The 18,678-nt window shown below is 35.0% G+C and overlaps 1 long non-coding RNA gene across 1 annotated transcript in view; it reads right to left on the bottom strand.

Annotated features, from left to right (window-relative positions):
* Positions 1-8,908: 8,908 nt before the first annotated feature.
* Positions 8,909-18,678, bottom strand: part of LOC105515249 — a 21,704-nt gene continuing 11,934 nt past the window's right edge. The window contains exon 2 of the long non-coding RNA XR_001002287.1: positions 8,909-10,071. This is a non-coding gene — a long non-coding RNA (uncharacterized LOC105515249). The remainder of the gene's footprint in view (positions 10,072-18,678) is intronic.

Raw genomic sequence — 18,678 nt, 5'->3', positions numbered from 1 at the left:
TTTTTTTTTTTTTTTGTATTTTTAGTAGAGACGGGATTTCCGTGTTAGCCAGGACTGTCTCGATCTCCTGACCTCGTGGTCCTCCCACCTCGGCCTCCCAAAGTGCTGGGATTACAGGCGTGAGCCACTGTGTCCCGCGGACCTATACCTGGTTTTTATACATGTCTTCAGTGACACATTTATAATTAAACTAAAGATGTTGGAATGAAAATGTCAAGTGATCATTTCTCAACATACAGGAAAGTCTATCTCAGTGTATCCATGGGTCAGGAAGAGACTACATTTTAATAAATGTGTTTTATTTTGGGCGGGGGGAACTAGCCCAGGCTGAGAATGGAAAAGGCTCTGCTAGTTCCATCAGGTCTTTAGTTTCCTGGGTATGTATAACTCTGTGTTATTTCGTTGAGAAATTAAAGGGTTTTCCTTCAGTGTATTCTTAAATCATATTGACATTTTATTATTCTCATGTTTTCTTTCATTATGAGAAAATTGTTGGGGAGGTGAGCATTTGCAAACTTCTTTTTATATTGCGTTTATTATGTGGAACTGGGAATCTCTGAGACTCCTTTTACTTTGTACTTACTAAGTGGCTATGGAAAGCATCTTTCGTGAATGTGGGACAAAATCTCAGAGGAAAAATACTGAATGAAAGGTTTCAACTCTTGCTGGCATTACAGTATTTCCTCACAAGGGGACTGCATTTCAAATAGTCTCTTTTTGTGTGTACTACAGAGGAAAGTATAATTTATTCTAAAGTTGACATCACTACAAAAAGTCAGTCAATGCTCAACTTCCGGTATTTGTTTGTGAGGAGTTTTGCTTTGTTTTGTTTCTGTATGTGTAGTAAAAGGTCCAAGCCAGCCTTTTTGGATTTTGGAACTGAGATACTCTAGCACCACCTACTGGGAAATGATTTATAGTCCCCCAAATTACAAGAAACCCAAACTCAAAATCTGACACTTTCTCTCAAAACTTTCATTTATTTTCCTGCTTTTTCTTCTTTTCCTGTTCTTTTATTTTCTGTTGATTTTCTATTCATTTTTATTTGTTTCCCTTTCTGTAGTATAAATACTCCAACTTTCTCAATGAATTCTCATACACAACTGTCTAAAACAATTGCCTAAAACAACTGCTTTTATAGCACATGGAAAGGTTGGAGATGAGAAAAAAACAGGTCTATTTTAGGTCATATGTCTTCACCGTAAATGATGATTCATGGATATTAAATTCATAATGCATTATCTTACATGTTAAACATTAATACTTAATATACTTAATGTTAATATTTAATATTTTCAAGAATCCATTGAATCATAATTCTTCCACGAACTAGCTAGGAGGCTGTATAACCTCCCTAAGTCTTTATTTGCTCACTTGATAAAAAAGCAATGCTAATAATACATGTTGGATAGAATGCTTTGAGAATTAAATGGTATGTGATGTATGCAAACTTCAGCAGAGCACCCTTCATGCAGTAAATGCACAATAAATTTTTTCCATTATAATTACTCTTCTGAGGACAAAGTTCATGTTTTCATTCATCCCTGTAGTTCAGAGTGCATAATAATAGAGGGCTTATATATTTCCTTCTATGTCTTAATATATACTGGAAAAGTAAATGTGTAGAGTACAGTAGAAGAAAATAAACCATTATTGCCATGACTATGAGCTAGCTACTCTGCTATGCACTTTGTGGGTGTCATTTCATTCACTAGATAGAGGATACAGAATCTTGATTTTTTTTCCACTCTCCAGTGTATTAGTCTGTTTTCACACTGCTGTAAAGATACTACCTGAGACTGGGTAATTTTTAAAGAAAACAGGTTTAATTGACCCACAGTTCCACATGGTTGGGGAGGCCTCAGGAAACTTACAATCATGGTAGAAGGCATTACCTTCTTCACAAGGTGGCAGGAGACAGAGAGAGACATCAGGCGAAAGTGCCTCTTTTAAACCATCTCACCAGATCTCGCGAGAACTCCCTTACTATCACAAGAAGAGCAGGGGGAAACTGCCCCATAATATAATCACCTCCCACCAGGTCCCTCCCTCAACATGTGGGGATTATAATTCAAGATGAGATTTGGGTGTAGACACAGAGCAAAACCACATCACTCCATTTTATAACTAACTTTCTAGGTAAAATTTGAGCACTCCTCCCAAGGGCTTAGTTTTCTTCAGAAAGAAGTGGGCTATACCATCTCTAAAATTTCTCTCAGCTCTATTATCTTTACTATAATTGTACCAGCCTTGAAATTAGATTTGGGTATGATCCAGCAATTATATGGCTGGGATTCTGTTTCTTTCCATTTTAAAATGAAAGAAACAAGAATTACGGATAACTAGAACAAGAGGTATCAGAGGTCATCTAGCCAACCTCCATTCACAGATAAGCAAAATTAAAACAAAAAAACACACACAGAAAGGTGAAATATTTTCCATATAAATATCCTAATACTAGATGTAGCAATATTAAGAGTTTAGCCCAGAAAATTTGGAAGAGGTGGTACACCTGGATTTTGTATACTTTGGTTTCTCCAGGATAGAAACAAAGGAGAATGTAGTGTGGCAGTAAAAATATGAGTAAGTATATACATATCACAAATAACAATCTAAGAAAATCCACAATATTAGATTTGGTGTAGACCTCAGCAAATCTAAAAAGGCTAAGATCATCTAGCTTATAACATGCATCTTCAGAAATATTCTGAGGTATAGCATAATGGAGGGATTTTTGAAACAAGAATCCTCTTTCCTTTTTATTTAAGTCTAAATTTAAATTACATTGTAGAAAACTTGAAAATAATATGAAAAAGTCACCCATAATTATATGACACTAAATGAATGCCTTGATAGTTAAAAATATTTCTTACTATGTGTATTTTTCTATTCATATATATATAGTAATCATAGTATGCATGAATTAGTTTTATTATTTGATTACAGTTTGGCATATTGTTACATGATCTCTATAGGCATCAAACGCTTGCAAATTTATCTAGCAAATGATCATATAATTTATTTTAACATCCACCTATATCATTGAGCATTAAATTTTTCCCTCTCCTTACCACCCTCCCTCTCTCTCTCCTTCTTTCCTTCTGTGCTTTCCCTCCCTCCCTCCCTCCCTCCCTCCCTTCCTTCCTTCATTCCTTCCTTCCTTCCTTCCTTCCTTCCTTCTTTCCTTCCTCTTTCAGAATTTTAAATAATGCATTGTATTTATGGCTTTCTCTGTGTTTTAGGGTCTTTCTATCAAATAAACTATCAGAAGAGTTGTCAAATTGCTTTGTCAAATTACTAACTGCCTTCTTCCAAAGTGTAGATCATTTAACAATGCCATTGGTAAGATAACATTTTACACATTTTTCTCTACTCTCAAATACAAGAGGAATGAACATGTCTATTTAATTTCTTTTCATTACTGGTATATTTAGACTTATTTAAATCATTTTATTTTGTATTTGTCCTGCTTTGTTGGTGTTTGTTCATTCTTCCCCTTCTCCTTTCTTTTAAAGTAATGATGATTGTACTACTACATATTTTCTCTATTGGTTTGGAAATAATATACTGAATTTTTTGTTCCCTGAACTTAAAATTAAATGAACGCATGTAACTTAAAGTGTATAGATTAATTAAACAAAACCCCAAGCATACTAACTCCGATCAGATGCCTCCTGACTTGTAAGTCAATATTATCCAGTATTTTAATCCCATTATGATTCTCTAACTTTATTTTTTATTATTATTATATATTGAATGCTTACTTAAAATTATCCATAGATTTACTAATTACTTTGGCTGATGTTACCTCTTGAATTTCAGTGTCTTCTTTGGGGTCACATTTTTTTTTTTCCTGTGGTTTATCCTTGAGAAGGTATGTTAGTGAGATTTTTCTGGGTACTCATTCAGTTTTCATTTTCCTGATATACCTTTAGCTTGTCTTTATGATAATTGTACCATGTTCTTTTGGGTAATCTTCTTTTCTTTCAGAGAGATACTATCTTTGAAGTACGGTAGTTTGATTCTGATCTCTTTTTTATCTGAGATACAATCTATGAAATGCAATGTATCATATGTAATATAGTGGTGTACCCAGATGAATTTAATCTATTTATAATATGTATGTAGCTATATAATTTATCTTTAAATACACGTAAATATTGTTTTAGATTTGACTGATGTTTGGATCTAAAGATTTATATTCTTCATAAATTTTGGCAATTTTTGAGCCATTATATCTTCTTATGAGGTCCTTTACCTACTCTTTTTTCTTGGACATTTCTTGGACACTCCAATTTTATCACTCTGTTATTCTATTCCATTCTATTATCCTTTTTTATTAACTTCTCGTTTATAGATTGTATCCCTCTATCCCTCTGTAATCTGAATAGCTTCTTCGGCTCTACCTCCAAGTACTCTCACTCTACTTATTGTTGTGTAACCTGCTGTTTAATCCACTCAATTAATTTTTATGATTACAGACAATATTTTTCTATTTCTAGAAGTTCTACTTGGTTTTTCTTTACATATTCCTACACTCAACCGAAAGAGATGGGCAGCACTCTCGTTAGCTAGTGACACCTCCTAAAAAGAGGGAATACTGTGCCAGGAAAACTAGCTCCTGTCAGACCTTGCAAGAGAACATGTCTTTTTTCTCTCCCACTATCTTCATTAGAATATAAGATGATCATATTTTTTCTCCATTTTCCAAATTTTATGAAATGTATTTATTTTTACAAAAATACAAGTTTAAAGTAATGCATGAGTTTTTAATAAAATTATTAGATATATAAGAAATATGTTTACTCATTAGGAAAGAAATTAAAAGGGCACAAATACACCTATTTCTAAACTCTGAAAACATATTAAAAGCCAACATTTGACAATTCTTAGAATGTTTTTAATACAGTTCTAAGTTTATGTTTAAAAAATAATATAGATAAAATGTATGCACTGATATGCAGTCTCAACCAGGTATTCCCTGGATCTTTCTATATATTATTATAAAACAACCCTGTAATGTAGGTTTCTTTTACCCTCATTTTAGAATGAGAACATTGTGACACAAAAGGATCAAACTCATTTGAAGTTACATAATTAGGAAGTGATGGAACTGGTTTTCAGATGCATACTTTGGATTCAGTTTACATGTGTTTTAATTCCTGTGGCATTATAATTTGTAGGTATTTGACAATTAGGAAAATTAAAATCAAATTTCAATCAACCATAGACATTCCTTTAACAGTTCTTTTAGATCATGTCCATTCAGTTTAGATAATTCTGCTTTGATTTGGTGGTTTATTGTTTTTGTTTTATATTTGTTTTCTTTTGTTATTGATAGTCTCTGTTTTCCCGTTGACTATTTTTCATGTAATAGGCAAAAGGAATAAAAATAAAAGTAAAAAAAAAGTACTTTTTAAATTCTTTGTCTCAATTTGTGCCAAATTTACTAGGCGCAGAAAGAATCTTTGTGATGATGTTTTGGAACATAGGCAGGATGCGATGTGCATGGGGTCATAAGGAGTAGATCTGCAAGACTGGGAAGTCAACATTCTTATCAGTCTGCCATAGTGAAATCTTTCATTCCTGGTTAAATAATTTTGGTTACACTTTCAAAAGGTCAGACATATACGTGGGCCTCCATTGTTGATTCAATTTTTTTTTTTTTTAAACTACAGAGATTGGATCTTGGTAACTTAAAAACATTTTACATTTCATTTTTGGTCAATATTATACTGTAAATACGAAAGAGATTCTAAAATAAACACAAATGTTTTCATTGTGAAATGTTCTGTTGAATAATTTATACAACTTTTAAAATTAATGTAGATAATATAGAATTTTTTAGAAATGCATTAATTTGGATTTCTGACTTTGTATTTTCTCCTTGAGGTACAACTTTCTTTGATGGAATATTTTCCAAATGAAAATAAAAAGAATAGGTATCTTTCCCCTTTTGTGCATTTAGCACAGAAGATTATAAAACAGCATTTATTTCAATTTTGAAGAGTTCAGAACACTTAAGTTAAAAAAGGGGGTCTCTAAAACGATTCCTGGGCATTCATTATGAAGTTGGGTCTTTCCATTCATAATTGTTTTGAATTTCTAACATTTTGTGGTAAAATGATTAGGTTCTCTTTTCTTCTTTATACCCCTTTCCTCATATACTCATCATTTCCCAATAGAAGTCAGTTTTCAGTATTTTAGATCATGTTATTTTTAATAATATAATATGTTATAAGAGTTAAATCATGAAGAGGTTATTAATTGTATTGAAAAAGGCTTGACTTTCTTTTTTTTCCGAAACTGTATCTTGGTGCCAGATAATTTTGGAGGTTCTTATCTCTTTTTCTTTTTCACACACAACACCTGAAACTTATTCCCAAACTAGGAACAGAAGCAAATATGGAGAGACCAAACAGAGTGCTTGCTATGATCCAAAAACCTAGCATTAAGGCCTAGCATAGCATTTATGATTCGTTGGATAGATTAGAGAAGCCACTTCCAAATCTCTACCAATGTGCAGAATTTATTTGGAATAAATTGTATCTCTTGGACCTAATGAGGACTCACTAGACATGCTTCAGAATTTTATGTATGTGTTTAACCAGATGATATTAAGGATTTTGCTTAAGAAATAAACCATCTCATCATGTTTCAAATTAGGAGTTTTACTTGGTTTAGTATTGAGAAAGAAAGAGAGACAGAGAGTTCTTTATGGTTCATCTTTTTCAGTCTTCTTTTAGCTACTTGCTATTTCTTTTGTAGCCTGCTGGTTCATCCAGAGTGACTTGTGTCTCTTGATATATGTGTAATAAATATGCCATAAAGGAGGACAATATTATTAATGTAGCAGATGACTAAGAGTGGATTTAAATTCATTTCAATAACTTTCAGAGGACAAGCCTAAAGGAACAACCCCCAAAATAAATGTAATGTCATAAAACATTATTACTATAACTAGAAAATGACTCATATATATATTTTCAAAAGGCTTTTCTTAAGATGGTTGGTTGAAGTGATTACAATGAACATCCTAAAAACAGAATAAAGACATGTGTGGCATGATCCTTCTAGGTCAATGGAAGTTTAAGTCCTTCACCTGTGTGGCAAACTCTCTGAACCACTCTGGTTCAGCTCAGAAATGTAACCATTCAAACTAAGAGAAAAAGTGGAGAGAATAGGGTAAACCAACTTGAATAAGTTCAACATATTACCCTGTGTGGCAGGCAGAATTATAATATGATCCCTGGGATACCCGACCCTGGATGTATATGCCCTGTATGATTTCTTCTCCTTGGATATAGGTAGGATGTAAATATGATAGGGTGTGACTTGCATAACTATGATACATTTTATGGCAAAGGACATTTTGAGATAAAATTAATAGCTCTCTAATCAGTTGATTTTGAGTATATTAAGGGGCGATTATCCTGGGTAGGCTTGGCCTACACAGGTGAGTAATTTAAAGAGAGGGATTGGGGCCCTCCCTGGGGTCAGAGAGATTCTCATACTGATCTCTAGAAAGTGAACTGCCTTGTCCTGTGAGTGCCATGTGGCAAGGAGCCGTGAGCACCCTCTAGTAGTTGAACTCAGTCCCTAGGTGTCAGCCAGCAAGAAAATGGGGAATGCAGTCCTCCAACCACAAGGAACTAATTTCTGTCAACAGCCACATAAACTTGGAAGGGCATCCCAAGCTCTAGAAAGATATGCAGGCTGGTAAACACCTTAAACCTTATTAGATCCTGAGAAGAAACTCAAGCTAAGTTGTATCTAGACTCACAGAAACTGAGATGTTAAATATGTGTTGCTTTAAACCATTGAATTTGTGGTAATTTGTTATGGAGCAATAAAAAATTAATATACCCTCCAGGTGCAGTGGCTTACGCCTGTAATCCCAGCACTATGGGAGGCTGAGGGGGGCAGATCACGAAGTCAAGAGATTGAGACCATTTTGGCCAACATGGTGAAACCCCGTCTCTACTAAAAGAACAAAAATTAGCTGGGGGTGGTAGCGCCCGCCTGTAGTCCCAGCTACTCAGGAGGAGGCTGGAGAATTGCCTGAGCCCGGGAGGCGGAGGTTGCAGCGAGCCGAGATAGCGCCACTGCACTCCAGCCTGGCGATACAGCGAGACTCCATCTCACACACACACACACAAAATTAATATACCTTGCATTTATTCAATTAGAAAAAGCGAAGGCTATGTTGAGTTAGCCTAGGCTCAGTATTTTATTACTGAGATAGCATATGTCTGAGTGTATTTATATATATGTATATACACATACAAACACACACATATATATAAAGCATTGGATAATTTTTTTATGTAAGTTCAATTAAGTTTTCATGTAAGTTGAATAAGAGCTGAAACATCGGCTTTTTCTTAAAAACAAACAAATAAACCCCTGCACTTTAGGAGCTTAAAGCAGTGACTGGAAGCTAAAAACAAGTTTATTATATGACTCAGCAATCTAAGTATTTATCGAGAGAATACAAACATATGATCACACAAAGATATATTCACAAATATTCATAACACTTTGTTCATAATAGCTTAAAATTGGAAACAGTTAAAAAATCTTTAAAACAGATGAATAGAGAACTTCATAGGATGGGAGTACTCAGCAACAGAGAGAAATGAGCTCCCAAAATGCAAAACTATGGATTAATTTCAGAAATATTGTGCTTGGAAAGAGAAATATAGAAAAAGGCAATATGTAAAATAACACCACTTGAATAATTTTATTTCTATGAAATTCTAGAATAGACTAGACTAACATATAACAGAATGTAAATCAATGATTGCTTGGAGCAGAGGGTGGGGGGGGAAAGTATTTTAGAAATGTGTTGTCTCTTGATTGCGGTGGTGGTTACACAAGTTTATGCATCTATCAAAATTCATTGAACTACACACTAAAAATGAGTTTATTTTAGTGAATGTAACATATACCTCAAAAACGCTGATTAACAAAACAGTAGCTGGTATATAGTGAAACATTCAATAAATACGTGTGAATGAGCAAAACTTGACTTAAAGTCAATTTTATTATTTAAATAATTTGATAATGTATTTTAACAAATGTATTTTTCACAGTAGCCCATATGGATCTCTATATAAATAGAAAGCCACAGAATATACATTACTAATTTGAAAATGTAAAATGAATGTCCTAAATTATTTATCTCACCTATCTTCGACAATAGGCTATCTGCAAGAGTTAACTTGGGGTGTTTTCCTTTTTTAATGCAACCCAGTGTTATTTTTTTCCACATCTTGATGATTTTAATGAACTTTGGTCACTATAGTCTTGCTGAAAAGATTTACCACAAAATGATTAACAACACAGTTTAGAGAGTCATGAAAACATGAAGAATCATAATGGCTACATTTTGATACTGGAGTTAATGTATTCTGAGTTACAGGGAAAATAATGACTTCAGTAAAGTGGCTTGAAAAAATTTTGGTCCCATTATTCCTTAGGAAATAAGACTTTCATGTCTTTAGATACATAAGGATAAAGTGATTCTTTAAGTAGTCATGAATTTAAGTTGCCAGATTCTTAAAAGTAAATCACAACATTAAGAAAGTTAATATTTACATAGAATTGTAGATTCTAAATAAATATATTAGGATATCTTACAGGAAATTTGGCAATGCATATCAAAAGGTAGAGGAATATAATTCAGACCTCGAACTATTATTTTTCTCTTTGTTTTGCTTTCAGATATTACATTAGATTGTCTTCTTCTTTATGCAAATCTACAATAAAGTAGGATCAGTTAAAAGCTGTAATTCTACATTGAAAGCAGGAATTTTATTAACCAGTAAATGATTAAAAAATAAATCCAAGATTGTATTTCTATCAATTCACAGCTCTTCAAAGATCTTTCAAGATCCTCTGGCATATCCTTAAAAGAATGCTTTGTGGGAAAAAGTGTTTGCCTGTGTATAATTATCTACTTTATTGTGCTTAAACTTCTCAGTATCTTTTTTTTTTTTTTTTTTTTTTTGTGAGCAGGTGATGGATTCTTTGTTGTGCAGCTGGAATATCACAGTATATAATAAGGACCTGATAAAAAATGAAGATTAGATAATTTTATTGACAGAAACTTTAAACCCTGCACTTGCCTCTATTTAACTGTTCTATTCCACCATTAGAGGTTTTCAGACAAGGGTTAAATGCTCAATAGGCTGGTAAGTTATGAGAAGGATTTGAGAATCAGGGTCCATTGGATTAGATGCCATTTAAAGTTCATTGTGGCTGGAGATGCTATGATTCTGGAGATTCTGATTTCAGAATGCATTTTTAATCTTCCCAACTCAATGTGCATATAAAACTGACTAATTATATTTCATAATTACATAGCACTTGAATACTGGCTTATAAATTTTTAAATAAATCCAAACAGGTGAGCTAGGACTGTTTGTTTAATGCTCCACCCTGGTTTACGCACCTCTTGGTGCTATAGAAACAACAAGCTTTTTGTACTCACCCCATGGAACTTCAGGGAAGTACTGTTTTTTTTTTCTGATTCAGTTATGCATTGTTATAATACAATTTTTATTTCCGTGACTTTTTTTGTAGCAAAATATTTACATTTTGTAAATAGTGGATATCTTTTCTAAAATTTCATTTTTCTCTCTTGTAAGCTGTAAAAAATTTGTATTGTGTATTTTAACATCCTTGCATTTTCTCTTATTACACAGTGAATAATTTTTGCAAATACATACAGACATATTGTTTTAATAAATAATTCAATAATTTTATTTTAAGATATGCCTATTATTGACATTTTCTAAATAAGTATCATTTTGTCTATGGCTGTCCTCCAGGCCCCAATCATTTCAATTATTCAGGCTCCAGAACTCACCACTCCTGTACTTAGGTAATTAGAGTTATAAATACTAACTCTGAGAATAAACTTGACCATTAACTTGGCATTAACAAGACCAACTTTAAAAGTATTGACAGAAAAATAAGGAAGAGAAAAGAGGGGGCTAAAAACGCATAAAAATTGAAATAGAATCATGACATTTAACTGTCTATTAAGTATTTATTATTCACGGTAACAGCAGGATACTATATGAATACTTTATATGTAAAGTTGATAACAGCCATCATAATTACAGTATCTGCTTTTAACAGGCTTTCAATATTTAAGATACCAATCCATCAACACTCTCTTGTCTTTAGTATCTGAAAGATAATAGCTCCTTTAATTAAAGGCCAAAGAGGAACCTGCAATGCAATCCACACAAAAATCAAACCTATGATTATCTCAATGTTTTAATTAACTGCACTGTAAGCATCAACCACAGTCTTGATGATGGTGAAGAACACAGAAAAAAGTCTGTATTACAATTATTTTGCCTGTGACCTTGCTATGGATCATTCCTTCCAATAAATACATTATTGTATTAACAATGCTTTCCTCCTGTAAAAGATAAGAAGAACATTTATTCTTGATTATTTTTTCTTGCTATAAATTGAATTTGAATTTGTGAAGGCAAATGTGGGCTGTCTGCATATCAGTTAAATGTTTTCTTACAACACCTGTCTACTCTGGAGAGATAGGATGAAATCAGAGGTACTGAAAATACATGAGATGGAAAGTTCAGGAACCCTAGTTCACAGGTAAGGAAACCTAGTTCACTACTCACCAGCTACATGACTGTGGATGATGTCACGTAAGCTCATTGCTTTTCCCTGAATAGAATAAGTGGATTGGACCCCATGAGCATTTTGCAAAGTGAATCCCAAAGAGCTTGGTTTCCTAATGAATTTTCAAGCATTTGTCCTTTTGAGACCTCCAATTACTCTATCTAAAGCATCAACAAAGCATCTCTATTTTTTATCATTATTTTTGTTTCAATATGTTTTACCTTTGGGGTTTTAGGGATAAGATTTTCTTAGAAGAAAGAAGCCTCTAATTTGTAAAAAGGTTTTGAAAACCACTGCTCCGAGATAGCAGCAGCACTGTTTCTAGTTCACTAATTCTCTGTTCTGATTTATTCTGATTTGGTGAGCCATTTGCCCCAGCACACTGGATCCAGGAAATTAAAAAGAAAATGTATAAAACACCTTCCCTCTCGTGTCCTTAATCACCAAAGTTTCATATGGAAAATATCACCAATATTTACTGTGCTAACTAAAATTTGCAGCTGTGGATTGTTTCTTGAGGACCATTCAATCTCCTACCTAGGTAGGAGATATCTTTAATAGCGCTTTCTTATTTGGATAAAGCCTATTTCATTTCTTCCAGTGTGACAAAGGACCCAGCTATGTGTTGTTCTAACAGAATATTCTTTCTTTCCTCCACTGGGCTAATAGCCTGGAGAAAAAGAATACAAGTTTAGTTTTAATTTCTGGATAATGCTGTTTTGGTCTTTTAATCTACGAAGTAGAGCAAACAGTATTATCCTATCATACAATAAAAAGCACCATTAAAATGGACTTATGAAAAGCTAAGTATGTAAAAATATCAAATACTTAAATTCTGATATGTGTTTTAAAAATATATATGTTTTTAAACTGCTCCAGAAATGTTGGGGTAAATAGTTTGAAACTTTAAATCGAAGAGTTTGTTTCTGTTGTCATTTAATTCTTTCAAGTAACTGAGTGCCTGTTTGGGGGAAGGAGAAAACCTTTAAGAGTTACTTTACAAAACACAACAGATGCTTTTAAAGGGTAATTGGAAGTATGTTTCACAATTTCTACCTGCACTCTAAATAAGCAAAAGGCAAAACGAAGTAAATACAAAGGAACATTTTATTAACTACAATGTCCCTAGGGAATAGTCAACATTAACTTAATAAATAATTGTGGAATGAATAGATGGGTAAGCATCTGCTTTAGTCTGTTTTGTGCTGCTATAACAGAATACTTGAGAGTGGGTAATTTATAATGAAGAGAAATTTATTTTCTGAAAGCTGACAAGTTCAAGATTGAGGGGCTGGCATCTGGAGAGAGCCTTCTTGCTTCATCTTTCCTTGGCAGAAGGCAGGGGGGCAAAGGAGAAATTCAACTCCTGACAACACTTTCATTAAGGCATTAAACCTACCTATTGGGCTGGAGTCCTCATGGCCTAGTGACTTCTTACAAGCCACACCTCTTAGTACTGTTACAATGGCAATCAAATCTCAACATCAATTTTGGAGGGGAAAAACATTCAAACCATAGCATTCTGTGCTTGGCCCCCCAAAACTCATGTCCCTCTCACACACAAGATAGATTAATTTCATCCCTAAATGTCTTAACTCGTTCCAGCACCGACTCATAAGTTCGAAGTCCAGAGTCTCATCTAAATGAGACATGAGTGAGACTCAAGGCATAATTTATCCTGAAGCAAATCCCCTTCAGCTGTGAACCTGTAAATTAAACAAGTTATATGCTTCCAAAATACAGTGGTGGGATGGGCATAGGATAGACATTCTCATAGGCAAGAAGGAAGAAGTGACAAACAGATCCCAAGTAAGTCTAAAACCAAGCAGGGCAAACAACATGAAACAGGTTGTTTGATAGTGTTAAGGCTCCAGAATAACCTTTCTTAACTCTATGTCTCACCTCCTGGACACACTGTGGTAGGGGTGGTGTGGTAGGGGCTGAGCCCTGCTCCTGTGGCTTTGCTGACTACAGCCCACATAGCTGCTTTTGCATATTGGAGTAGAATGCCTGTGGCTTTCTCAGGTTGGCTTTGCACTCTGATAGCTCCATCGTTCTGGGATTTGGAGCTGGCTCCACTAGGCGCTGCCTCAGTGGAGACTCTTTGGAATGACTCCAACTACTGCTGCAGTTTTTTGTCTGGGCCTCCAGTCTATTTAGTATGTACTTTAAAATCTAGTTGGAGGTAGCCATGCTTCTACAGCTCTTGTACTGTGCACCTGAAAATTAGCACCAGGTGGACACTGCCAAGATTTACAGCTTATACATTCTGGAGTAGCAGGTGAAGCCACATCTGGGTCTACTTGAGCCATAACTGGAGTGGCCAAGACAGCAAGGCCTGAGGCCCCATTGGCTCCCCATGATTGTCCCCTGAAGCCATTCTAGCCTCAAGGCTCTAGAACTCTTAGCTCGAGATAGGAAGGACAGCCTAAAATATCTCTGAAATGCCTTTAGAATCTTTTTTCTATTCATATTAATCTCATCAAAGAGTTGCTTGGCCTTTGAATACCCTTTGTATTCTCTCCCAAACATATTTTTATTCTTTACATGGCCAGGCTGGGGATGCTCCAATTTTTTTTTTATATCTGATTCCTATTTATTTATTTATTTATTTGACACAGGGCCTCACTTGAGTGCAGTGGCATGAATATGGCTCACTGCAGCCTGCACTACCTGGGCTCAAGCAATCCTCCCTTCTCAGTCTCCTGAGTAGCTGTGACCACAGGTGTACACCGTCACACCTGGATAATTTTTGTTGCATTTTGTTTTGTTTTTGAGTAGAGACAGGGTTTTTCCATGTTGCCCAGGTTGGTCTTGAACTCATGGGCTCAAGCAATTCTTCTGCCACAGCCTCCTAAAGTGTTGGTAGTACAGCCATGAGCCACTGCACCCAGCCTGCTTCCCTTTTAATTATGAATTCTATCTTTCAATGATTTCTCTCTTATTGAATTTTGCTATATGCTATTGGAAGAAATTGTGCAGTTCCATCAGTGCTTTGCTACTGATAGATTTCTTCAGCCAGATATCCTAGTACATGGCTCATAAATTCTCTGCCACTCGAACAGGGACATAATTCAGCCAAGTTCTTTGCCACTTTATAATAAGGGTATTCTTTCTCCAGTTCCCAATACCTTGTTCCTCATTTCCATCTGAGACCTCATCAGAATTACCCTTACTGTCTCTATTTCTATCAACATTCTGGTCATGATCACTAAGTAGAGCTGTCCCTCAGTATCTATAAGGAATTGGTTCCAAGATCCCCAATTGATATGAAAATTCATGAGTGCTCAAGTTTCTTATGTAAAATGTCATAGTATTTGCATATAATCTAGGCACATCCTTTCATATGCATACTTTAAATCGTCTCTAGATTACTTATACTACCTAATACAAAGCTTACACATTACTTCAACAGTACAGTATTCAACATTGTACTTGGCACACTGCAAATTGAAGTTTTGCATTTTGGAACACTGTGAATTTTTTCCCAAATATTTTTTATCCATGTTTGGTTGAATCCACAGATGTGGGATCCATGGGCATGGAAGGTCAACTGTAATCTCTAAGAAGTTTCCGTCTTTCTCTACAATTATCTTTTTCTGAGCACTCACAAGAATTGTCCTTAACTCTTTATTTACATCAATCTAGGCTTTTTCTAGCCTGTTCTCCAAATTCTTCCAGCCTTTACCCCTTTACTCAGTTCTAAGCTGCTTCTACATTTTAGGTATTTATTATAGCAACAGCCGCACATCTGGCCACCAATTTTTTGTCTTAGCCCGTTTTGTGCTACTGTAATAGAATACTTGAGACTAGGTAATTAATAATAAATGTAAATTTGTTTTCTTACAGTTTTGGAGGCTGTGAAGTCTAAGCTTGAGGAGTTGGCCACTGGCAAGGGCCTTCTTACTTTACCACTATCCCATGGTCAAAGGTGGAAGTGTGGCAGGCCAGTTCTCCCTGGCAATCACACAGACAGGCCTGCATGACAGTCACACAGACAGGCCCGCCTAGCACCCCAGTTACATAGACAAATTTCCATAGCACTGCCTTAACATTGAGTGAATAGTTAAACCTAGGGAAAGCAGTGCCCAGACATCAAAGCTAGAAATGAAACATATGGTCAGTAGGAGTTTTGCATGGGTTTTCCCGTGCTGGAACAAGGGGAAATGATAGAGACAGCCTTACATTCCTAGTTCTAGGACCCGTCTCTGGTTGATGAAATCTGAGATGAGTCAAGGTAACAGAGGCAGCTGTTTGAACAGATTTATCGGAGAGTCTAAGGCAGCTCTCTGGACATGCTGACAAGGAGATAGGATAGAAATAATCACTCCAGTACCACAGTAGACAGGGCTTGAAGGTACTGGGGACTTCACTGTTTAATCAAACTTAGCAAGTACTTTTCTGCCTCTGACCTTCCAGTTGAAACAAAATCAGTTACCAATAGACTTAGGCGAATGCTGCACGTTGGCACATGACCCCAACCTACATAAGCACTAAGAAAATTGTCACACTTTGAGTTGGTCTGGTGGAATTATCACTGACCTACTCCCTCAGCCTGGTTACAGCAATAAATTCCCTTCTTTCCTAGTTTGTCTGCTTCTCCTTATTGGGCCATGAGAAATTGCAGCCGGACCTGGCTAGGTTCCGGGAACAGAAGGGCAAGAAAGAGAGCTTACTCCCCAAAATCCATTTTATTAAGGTTTTAAACTCGCCCATGAGGATTGAGCTCTCAAGGCCTAATCACGTCTGAAAGGCCCCACCTCTTAACACCGTTACAATGACAATTAAATCTCAACATGAGCTTTGGAGGGCACAAATATTTAAGCCATAGCAATGTCCATTACTTCAGATTTTGAAGATGGCTTTGAAGATTTTGCATTTTCAATCATAATTTTAAGAAACATTTTCACTGTATTTTTTCCCTAGATCTTGGCTGTCCAAGAGTATCATAAGAACAAAATGTGTACCATGTCTACCATTCATTTGTCTTCTAAAATAAAATTATTTTCCCAGAAAGAACACAAAATTAATTATTTTAATTGATAGTCTAAATGTTAGAGGAATATCACTGTATCACTGTAAGTTTTAGTTGCCTAGATTGATGATAAGTTCTACATTAATAACATTTTCAACAATTAATATTATAGTCAATGGGAGTCATAGTTTTATATTTCTTGAAGTCTAAATCTACAGTTGATATTTTGTTATAGCGAGTTCAAGTGATTTTTAGTTAACTGTTCTCGTGTTTAATTTGCTCTGCTGCTAGGAAATATCAGTGTTCTAAAGAACTGTGGAACTAGAACATGGGGTAGAGAAGATAAAAGTAAGTTACATTAAAATCCATATTTATAATTACATACTTTAATTTTGTCATAAAATTAATTCTCTTTCAAGATTTACAAAGTCAAATGTTCCGTGTTCTCAATATTTTCATGGATTACTTAAGCTTTGAGAAACCTAGCTTACTGATTTATGAATTTGCAAGTTATCTTGAAATATTTTCTATGGAATCTGTGGTGATTTATTAGCTGCTTTAGAGTTTAAAAGCAGAGAAATATTTAATTCATTTTAAGATGCATTTGTGGGACAAATACTATCAGAAATAATGTGATTACTTTTTCACAATACTTTTACTTTTGTTTTTTGACACATAGTCTCGCTCTGTTGCCCAGGCTGGAGTGCAGTGATGTAATCTCAGCTCACTGCAACCTCCGCCCCTCCAGGTGTAAGCAATTCTCTGCCTCAACCTCCAGAGTAGCTGGGATTACAGGTGCCCACCACCATGCCCAGCTAATTTTTTGTAGTTTTAGTAGAGACGGGATTTCACCATCTTGGCCAGGCTGGTCTTGAACTCCTGACCTCGTGATCCACCTGCCTCGGCCTCCCAAAGTGCTGGGATTACAGGCGTGAGCTGCTGCACCCAGCCTACCTTCTTTAAAGTTCTTTTTATATTTTCTCTTGTATCAGAGATAAGTATTTACACTCATCTTACATTTCCAAGATAGGGAACATTCTTCATACTATCTACTCATTCATTCACTGCATTAGGTGTTGGAAACAGAACAGTTGAGGTTCTAACTAGGACACTGTTTATAGACAGGAATCTTGTAAGCAATCAAGTAAATCTGAGAAGGTGGTGGTAGTAAGAGTATAGTCAATATTTGTTACATTGAAGTGAATTTAAAAATTTAAATATAACAAGAGAATTAATGACAATTTATAAACGACAACTAATGATTACATTTCACCACTGAAAATCAAGATACTAGTAATTGAGATCAATTACAATACTTATCACTGAAGGGGAAAAAGCACTGATGAAGAAGAAAATGCAACTGAAATATCCTCCCACTTTTTTCATGACTCTCAAAGGATATCAACATTACAAAGTAGCTAGAAAAGAGGACTGGAAATGTTACCAACACATAGAAACAATAAATACTCAAAGTGATGGATACCCCAACTACCCTGACTCGATCATTATGCATTCTATACATGTAAAAAATTCTCACATATATCCCGTGAACATGTGAAATATTATGTGCCAACAAAATAAAAGGTAGAACAAGATTTAAAAATGATAATCTTGATTAAAATGGTTATTGCTTCTGGCTTGTTCACCTCCATCATTCTGATTTCCTGTAGTTCAACTGGGAGTAAAAATAATTGTGTGATTTTTTTCCCCTTAGGTCAAATGCAGTGTTCTGTAAAAAGTGGGTTGTTTATTGGCTTTTAATCCCAAGATCTGTTTAAGATATATGCTTCTTGCATATTTTTACCAACTTTTTTCTAAATGAAAAAAAAACCTCAGAGAAAATATATCTCATGTGAAATTAAATATGGAAAACATTTTATCTTATCTTAAAAGTAATAAATAACCTGTGATTATGAGCCCAATGAGGCTTTATGGCTGAGTCACAAATGAGTGTGTCTTGTGCATCTACCGTGTGTCTGACTCTAAGCTAGAGGCTCCTGAATAAAAAATATGGTCCTAGGAAACTGAATCCTAATCTC

This window comes from Colobus angolensis, unplaced genomic scaffold (assembly GCF_000951035.1).
Source record: "Colobus angolensis palliatus isolate OR3802 unplaced genomic scaffold, Cang.pa_1.0 Scaffold257, whole genome shotgun sequence".
In the NCBI taxonomy this organism is placed as follows: domain Eukaryota; kingdom Metazoa; phylum Chordata; class Mammalia; order Primates; family Cercopithecidae; genus Colobus; species Colobus angolensis.
Note: the sequence above shows the minus strand (reverse complement) of the source record. Positions and strands in the feature narration are given on the sequence as shown.